At 44.5% G+C, this 7,917-nt stretch overlaps 1 long non-coding RNA gene across 1 annotated transcript; it reads right to left on the minus strand.

Annotated features, from left to right (window-relative positions):
• Positions 1 to 454: 454 nt before the first annotated feature.
• On the minus strand, positions 455 to 7,168 carry LOC309551046. Its single transcript, XR_014225049.1, has 3 exons — positions 7,044 to 7,168; positions 4,829 to 4,915; positions 455 to 960 (listed from the first exon to the last, which is right to left on the minus strand). It is a non-coding gene; the product is annotated as an uncharacterized lncRNA (long non-coding RNA).
• Positions 7,169 to 7,917: the final 749 nt, after the last annotated feature.

The following is a 7,917-nucleotide window of genomic DNA, read 5'->3' on the forward strand; positions in this document are numbered from 1 at the left end:
GGCATCTCTCCTGTACAAGCACTTTCCCAAAATATCGGTCACCTTGGTGGCCGATTACGATATATCGGGGTAAGTGCAGATCGGCCCACGATAGATCGGCTTTGCTGATAATCAGTCGATCTCTAATTTGAACAGTGCAGGAAACATGAACAAAGCGCCAGTTTCCTGCACACCGCGTTCCACTGTGAACCGGGGCTTCTAATGTTCAGGTCTCGGCATCCCTGTGAATAAGTGCAAAGGAAAAAAACTCAACAAAAAGGATTTATTAGCTGCAGGTACGTTTATTGTACAAAACAATTACATAATTAGTTCACATTTGCAGCATGCTTCCAGCTGACTCCCAACAAGAAGAAACCAGTGAGACTATTGTATATGCAAAAGATTTTCTTCTATCATCTAGTAGACAGTCGTAGGCTTAATGAACTACATTTGCCAGCCACCGGATAGTCAGCTACTCCCCCAACATTCACCGGGTAATGTAGGAGCTGTACGATTATTTGCATCACCTTTACTGCAATCAGCTGAATCTGTCATTTGAAGGCACAGAGTAAGAAGTTATTGTCAGCGGTGCTCAGTAAAGTCAGCTATTGGAAATGATTGGACAGAAAGTTAGTATTACATACACAAGCTGTGTTGCGTATTCGGTTATTTTTTTCCAGTATCATTCGGTTTAAATCTGCCTTTGTGCGATTATTGGTTCAGCCTGGAAAATACAAGTGCAGGATGTTCCTGAAGCCAACAGCAGCTTAGTATAAAAGTTTATTGATTAACCAGAAAGATTTTTGGAATTCTGTAGCACGGTTTTTAAACAATCATTTAGGTCTAAAATTAAAGAAAAAAAAAAAAAATTAGTGGACGGATCATTGAGGATGATGATGAGGAGGATGAGGACGGTTACAGGTTGGCCTTGTCATTGGCGGTCACATGAGCGGAATGCTGAGTGTAGGTCTTGATCGCTCTCTGTAAAAGAACAAAAAGTGTCGTTAGCAATTACAAATTAAAACCTTCCAAAGACAAAAATAGATGAATGAATGGACAAGTGTATTGTGTTCTGAAGAAAATCTGCATTGGGAGAAACTGTGGAGGCTGCTGATCTGCTCAAAATGCCAGCTAGCTGGCTGCCTCTGGCTTCAATACTGGGTTACTGACCCAGAAAAACCCATCACATTATGTAGATTAGGGATCCTCAAACTACAGCCCTCCAGATGTTGCGAAACTACACATCCCATGAGGCATTGTAAAACTCTGACATTCACAGACAGGACTAGGCATGATGGGAATTGTAGTTCCTAAACAACTGGAGGGCCATAGTTTGAAGTCCTCTGATGTAGATGGTCCATTCAGACCCCTAGCAAACCAGTTGACCTCCCGGTCCTAGAAAAACATGGGACCCATAGAGTAGAGGGGAAAAGCCTAACTCATGGTAAGATAGTCATCTCATATGTAGCCGGAGTGCCGGGAAAACGAAGGCATGGGATCTGTGTGTCCTTCAAACTCAGCAATACCCAGAGACAGAAGCTTGTACATACACAGTTGCATATTACCCGTGCTAAATAGAACGCAAGGTTTTGGCTGGAGCTGATCTTTAAATTAAAGCCCAAAATGAGGTTAGATTCCAATGATGTACGGTTCACAGCCAAACATTTGTATTCCCTGGCATTTAAAGGAAATGTTTGCTGAGAGAATAGGTAGGCAGCCATTGCCAACTTCTCTCGGAAAAGGTCATTTTACCACCTCCCATGTAGAGCCAAAAGCATGCATCAAGAGTTCTGCCTTCACTTTCTGCATGCTTATGTTACATCAGTGACACTAAGCTCTGGTTCACATTGATGCGATGCAGGGAACACACAAGATTTGCTGTTACCCTGCATCACATTGCATGGCAATCACACGGCGCCCATGCAAACTGCTGCGGGTGTTAATGGTAGAATAATAACACCCCGAAACAGATTGCAAAACACAGCGCGACTGCCAGAATTGCATTGCATGGGTGTGAACAGCCATATGATTCGATTCAGGTGCAGAAAAAAGTATCCTGCACTAATTGGTGCAGATGCGATTTGAGCTATACTAAATGTATGGCCCAAATCACACAGCACAGACATCGCATGTGATGCACACAGGAATGCAGTGCGATTCCTATGCGCATCACATGCGGTGTACCACGCCACAGAAGTGTGAACTCAGGCCAAAGGGGTAGATTTACTAAAGCTGGTGCACTGAGTATCTGGTGTGTGGTAGCCACTCAGCTTCTAACTTCAGCTTGTGCAATGAAGCTTTGACAATAAAACCTGGAAGCCGATTGGTTTCTATGCAGAGTTGCGTCAGATTTTGCACTCTCCTGCTTTAGTAAATAGCCCCCTAGGTATATTGAAGCCACTGGGTTTACAGCCTGGCATCTAGGATCTTCATTATGTGATTGAAAATCACAACCTACATATGAGGTGACAATTCAATTCCTGGAATGGCCGTGGCGTAACGCTATGGTGGCGAGTCACACAGCCATTTACACTAGAGAATGATCCCACATGGTCTACCTTGCACTTGCCTGGGTCACAGACCAGCTGATTCAGTCTTTATGGAGCAGTAGAAGAAACAATGTGTGTGCCTTGCAATGTTGGCGAAAAATGAGGGAAAGGAATCTGGAGCAGCGGATTAACAATGTTGTGTGAAAAACTAACAAAAGTGTGAGTGAAACGTAATTACTTCCCGCCCATGGGACATTCTTTTCTGCCGGCGATTCCCTAAAAACAATCATAGCGGCTGACCATTCCCCCCCACCCCCTCCAGTGTTTCTTCTGGCATGTCCGTGTGATCAGTGAGCCGGAAAATGAATCAGCTGGTGGCGGCCATTTTACCATAGAGCTGACCAAGGACCAGATAGTCCCCGACCATCTCTGTGACCTTCGGAGGCCAAGCCAGAAGTTATGACGTCAATTTTGGTGCCGGCAGATGTAAACATGGCGGTGAACCTCAGGCTTTCCAGCATAGGAGAGATGTGGGGTACTTATAGACTCCAGGACTCTCTGTAAAGAGGACCTTTCATGCCCTATTCCTATTTCAAGGGATGTTCACATTCCTTGTAAAAGGAATAAGTGTTAAAAAAAAAAAGCAATAATTCTAGCACAAGACCTCCTCTGTAATGCTCAACAGGTAACCTGTGAACATTTTTAAAGGGTAGCCTATGAAGATTTTTTAAGTACCGAATTTTTACGCCATTCACGAGTGTGCACAATAATAAAGCATGATGTTAGGTTTTTTTTTTTCTTGGCGTAAAATCATCTTTTGCATTATACATAAAAATTAGGCTAACTTCAGTGGGTTTTTTTTTTAGGTCATGAAACAGTTTTTCAAAAAAAAAAAAAAAAAAAAGAAGCGTAGAGCACACAGGCTACAAGAAAATGGCAGCCCCACGAAGCACCAGGAGGGATCCCTAGGCCTTAAGGACAAGCCCAGGCAGGAGCCCCCACCAGGTACAGCACCCCCCCGCCACCGATCGTACAATCGCCGGCGGTGCACCCCCCCATCATCAGCATAGCGCCCTGCCCCCACCCCAGGAGGTGGACCAAACCACCAACACAGCCCCAGCATGAGGCAAGGGGGGTGTCTGACCGTCCCATTGACCGTCCCATGGAGGGGCCCACATCCTCCCCAAAACTCTACAGGGGGAGAGGGAGGACAGTTACTCACCATACCAGGAACCATATGGGCACCGCTCCAGACAGAACCCCTCGCCATTTACATGGGGGGGCTGTTGGCCAGGAGAAATGCTGTGACTCGGGCTGAGACCCAGTCGCATGCAACCTCGAGGCGTTTAACTCACAGGCCAGACTGTGCGGTGGGGCTTTGTCACGGCCGACCTAGCGCACCAGTTTGGTGGCCAAACTGGGGTGACCACTGGATCTAGGTTATCCAGCCTGTCGCCCAGTCCGGCAGTTTATTGTAGATCTCCAGGAGGAAAAAAAAGAATATCTATCTAAAAAGAAAAAATTGCCGGGACCAGAGACCCCAGCAAGGAACTAAGTCCTTACACCTGACTAGGCAGAAAAGAAAAAAAACTGAGTACTTATACTGGAACTCTAGCCTGACACGTAGATTCTTAACGCATCATAGGCAAGATCATTGTTGTGGTGAAGTGTTCGAGTTCCTGGCACAGAAATCCATTCCAAAAATTGACCAACCACCTTGTTCCCTGACTTGGCACCCTGAGGCCTCGTTCACGCCATGGTGCAGAGACAGTTTTTCTGCATACGTTCTGCAAGGGCACAAAAACAAAAAAAAAAAAATAATAGTTCTGTATGTTCCCTGTTCACACCACAGCATGCAGATTTTTTCTGTGCAGGAATCTCCATTGTGTGTGCAGTTTTCTGCACTGGAAAAAAATTGACGTGACATCAACATTGGTGTGAACAGGGCACAGAACCGATGTCAACATTCATGAAATCTGATGTCTTTGCAAGTGAAATCTGCGTGGTTTTCTCTTCCATTCCCATCAGTTTTCATGAACGTATGGTGTGAATGAGCCCGGAGACTTTTGGCTGTTTAAAAAAACAAATGCCTTAATAGGACACAGATTTGATGACAATCCGGCATAGCGTTCCAGAAAATGAAATCCAGGAATGATTCAAGCAGTGGCACAGGTTTCTAGAAAAAAAAGTGTCACTTCACAAGGGGACTACTTGGAAGGGGTGACAACAGCCACTAGTGTATAGGTAAGGAAACTTTTTTTCCCCCAGTGCGGGAATTAAATCGTCACACCTCATATTCCTTAGTACTGGTAAGGTTTGGGTTCCTCCTAGTGGAAGGAAAGAGCAGCACTTCACATTACCTTATGGTGTCCTTCAGCGTTGTACTTGTCAAGCAGAGCCTGGATACGGTTGCCGTAATCCGGGTGAACGACAGTGAAATTCTTCACCTGGTGGAAGGAAAATTTAACAGGGGTTACCGAATGAAATAAGTTCCAGCCCAAGGATGGTTCCTAACTTCATAAACTCTTACATGGCAAGGGAAAATCACCCAGTTAAAGTGGCACCTAGATAGAACATATTCTCCAAATACGCTGCTGAAAAGCTCTAATGTAATCAAAAAGAACCCTTGGAGTTATGGGAATACTCACAAGATATAGAAAAAGAAAGAAGTTGTAGATTTTTGGGACATCTCTTAAACTGAAAATGGGAAAAACTCAAACGGCAATATGATACAATTGTGGCGTGTCCTGGTTGTCCACCTTTGCAGATATAAACGAATGCCCCAATGGTCCTCCTCCCCTCTATAATCATGGCCCAATTACTGTGGGAAAACAAACTTTTCCCAAGAACTACAATTTTGTGGTTGGACTTCATCTCCTTGTTGGATTGATACAGAGAAATCCTTGCCTTTCCTAAACAGACTCCCTTCCTTGCAGGAATGTGTGAAGGTCTGGGTTTTTAGTCCCATGATCTGTGAGGGTTGTCCAGTCTAAATGCCGATTCTCACCTTTACAGAAATCACATGACTCAAGTGCCTCGGGCTGCAAGGAAGTGAACCTGCAGCAACATTTTCTCTGGGAAAAGCAAGTGTTTCAGCCCATGTATCGGCACCAGAAATATGGAGACCCAGACAATACTTCCCAAAAACAATTTGTGTGCGCCCCACATATACAACATTTCCATACTATATATTCCTGCAAATTAAAATTACCCCCCCCCCCTTTAATCAGTGTCTGGTACCAGGCTCAATGTCTACAGATTTTTATCCATCGCAGCAAAGCTCGTTAAACAACATTTGAGGGCCGGTTCACACGTAGCAATGCCAGACATCGCATGTGATTCGAACTGCTCTGCAAGTCACATGCGATGCAAATTCAACCATACAGACTGTATGGCCTGAATTCACGTCACATTCGGACCAAACTCGTGCAGGACCCTTTTTTGGTCAACACAAGAAAATGATGGGCATGGTTGGTCACACCCATACAATCCGATTCCTGTCTGAATTGACAGTTTGCACTGCGATATGCAAACTGATCTGGGGGTGTCATTAACTTTGTACTTATTCTCCCAGCGATTTGCATATTGCAGTGCAAACTGCCTGCAATGCGGTAACTTGCAGTGGATTCGCAGGGTTTCCACATCACACCAGTGTGAACCAAGCCTGAGTATTGGTCTGCTTTAATTCATACAAGCAAAGGAACTTAAAAAGTTGACCATTGGAACATGTTACATCTGCATTTAGGATCTGTAGAGATCTGTGAATAAATAAGCAAATAGCTTGTAGTTCTCAATCTACTGATCAGCGTTGCCATAATCCATTCACTCTTTCTGCAGCTTTCTACCTTAAAGGAGATTGAGGGGGTGGGACTGGGCCACGGCTGTGTGTATGTGAATGGACACAGAGCCGCATCTCGGGAGCATGCCTGTTTGGGTGCACCCGAGTTGCGGCTCCGTACACCCGTCAGGAGGGAGGAGCACCGGTGTGGGAGCAGAGAAAAGGAGGATCCGTGCTGCTCTGTGCAAAACCATTGCATAGAGCAGGTAAGTTTAAAAAAAAAAAAAAAATCTAACAAACAAGTTTTAATAATTGCTTTAAAGCCCATATGGATATGAAAGCCCCAATCAATGCTGCTCCTCGGGGGATGCACACATCCACACTAGGATTGGCTATGATGAGTCTCATGCTTCAATGTCTATTACCCACTGGATGAGTTTTCCTAATGCTGACATCCCTACTATCCTGAGTACCAGCGGGGCCCTATACCTCAGCCTGGAGCAGCACCAATGGCCTTATTGAAAGCTTGTAGACAGTTACAGGCAGAAACAGAGGGAGAGTCTGCAAGAGCCCAACCATGCACCCGCGATCCACTTGCTTTGCAAGCTCTTGTAGGGGAAAAAAAATAATAAATGCACATTTTTTTTTTTCTGCAAAAGTATGTGCCTTTATTATTTTTTTTCCCCTAAAGGTGAACTTGGACGTTTAAGTTGTAGGATCTTCACAAGTGCAAAATATCTATTACAACTATGCATGACAGGTGCTCTTTAATACACTCTATTGCAGACGATACTCACAGCTCTTTTCTGGATGAAGAGTTGGGCACCCTTCAGGTGACCGGCAATGTTCTCACAGAGCCTCTTGCACTCTTCTTCACTCAGAACTTTGGTGTAAAAGTCCCGGACCTGCAAGGTAGCCACATAAACCAAGTCACATGACCGCTATACCGTAACTATGTCCAATGACCAGGCTAATGTTATAGACACACTGTGCACCTTTTTACTCCTCAGTCTACTTATATAATTGTTGGTCTTCTGTGTGGGTATAAAAAAACCACGCATGCTAGATTTGTCTGATAGTTGCCCAATCCATCTCAGGACAGCCAGACTGATCAATTTCTATTTTAAGTCTATGGATTGCTAAAAGAAAACCTGCCAACAATAAGCATTAGAATAAAAATAATCTCCACTCTTAGGATATCAAGAATATACAATCTTACTCTCAGGATAGCTGTGTGTGCTGGAGTTCACTTGTATTCTCTACCAAACCTCCAGCCCAGTGTCAGTAAGCCCCCCTGTCTCTTACCTGGCCGATATCAAACAGTGTGGAGGCTACAGAATGGTAAACCGTCAAATCAAGAATTAAGCTGATTCACACCAAGTGCATTACGCTTTGAATGCGCTGATTGAGTTTAAGTTGGAGTGCGCTGACATGCGGTTTTCAACATATTGCAATGCACGGATGTTTTTACCACTGCAGAAGCCAAAATGTTTGTTTTTTCTTTACCACTGCAGCATGTAGTAAAGTGTTGCAGTGGCTATTCTAGTCTACAATTATCAGTTTACGTCATATGCAGAGCAGCACAGTGAAGCGTCTATTTAGATCTCTTGTGGCACGCTGTTCCTCCCCGCCCCGTCCTGTCCATCCCAAGTGATATCACATACCAGCACC

This window comes from Pelophylax lessonae (genome assembly GCF_965119305.1).
Source record: "Pelophylax lessonae genome assembly, chromosome: 3".
In the NCBI taxonomy this organism is placed as follows: Eukaryota; Metazoa; Chordata; class Amphibia; order Anura; family Ranidae; genus Pelophylax; species Pelophylax lessonae.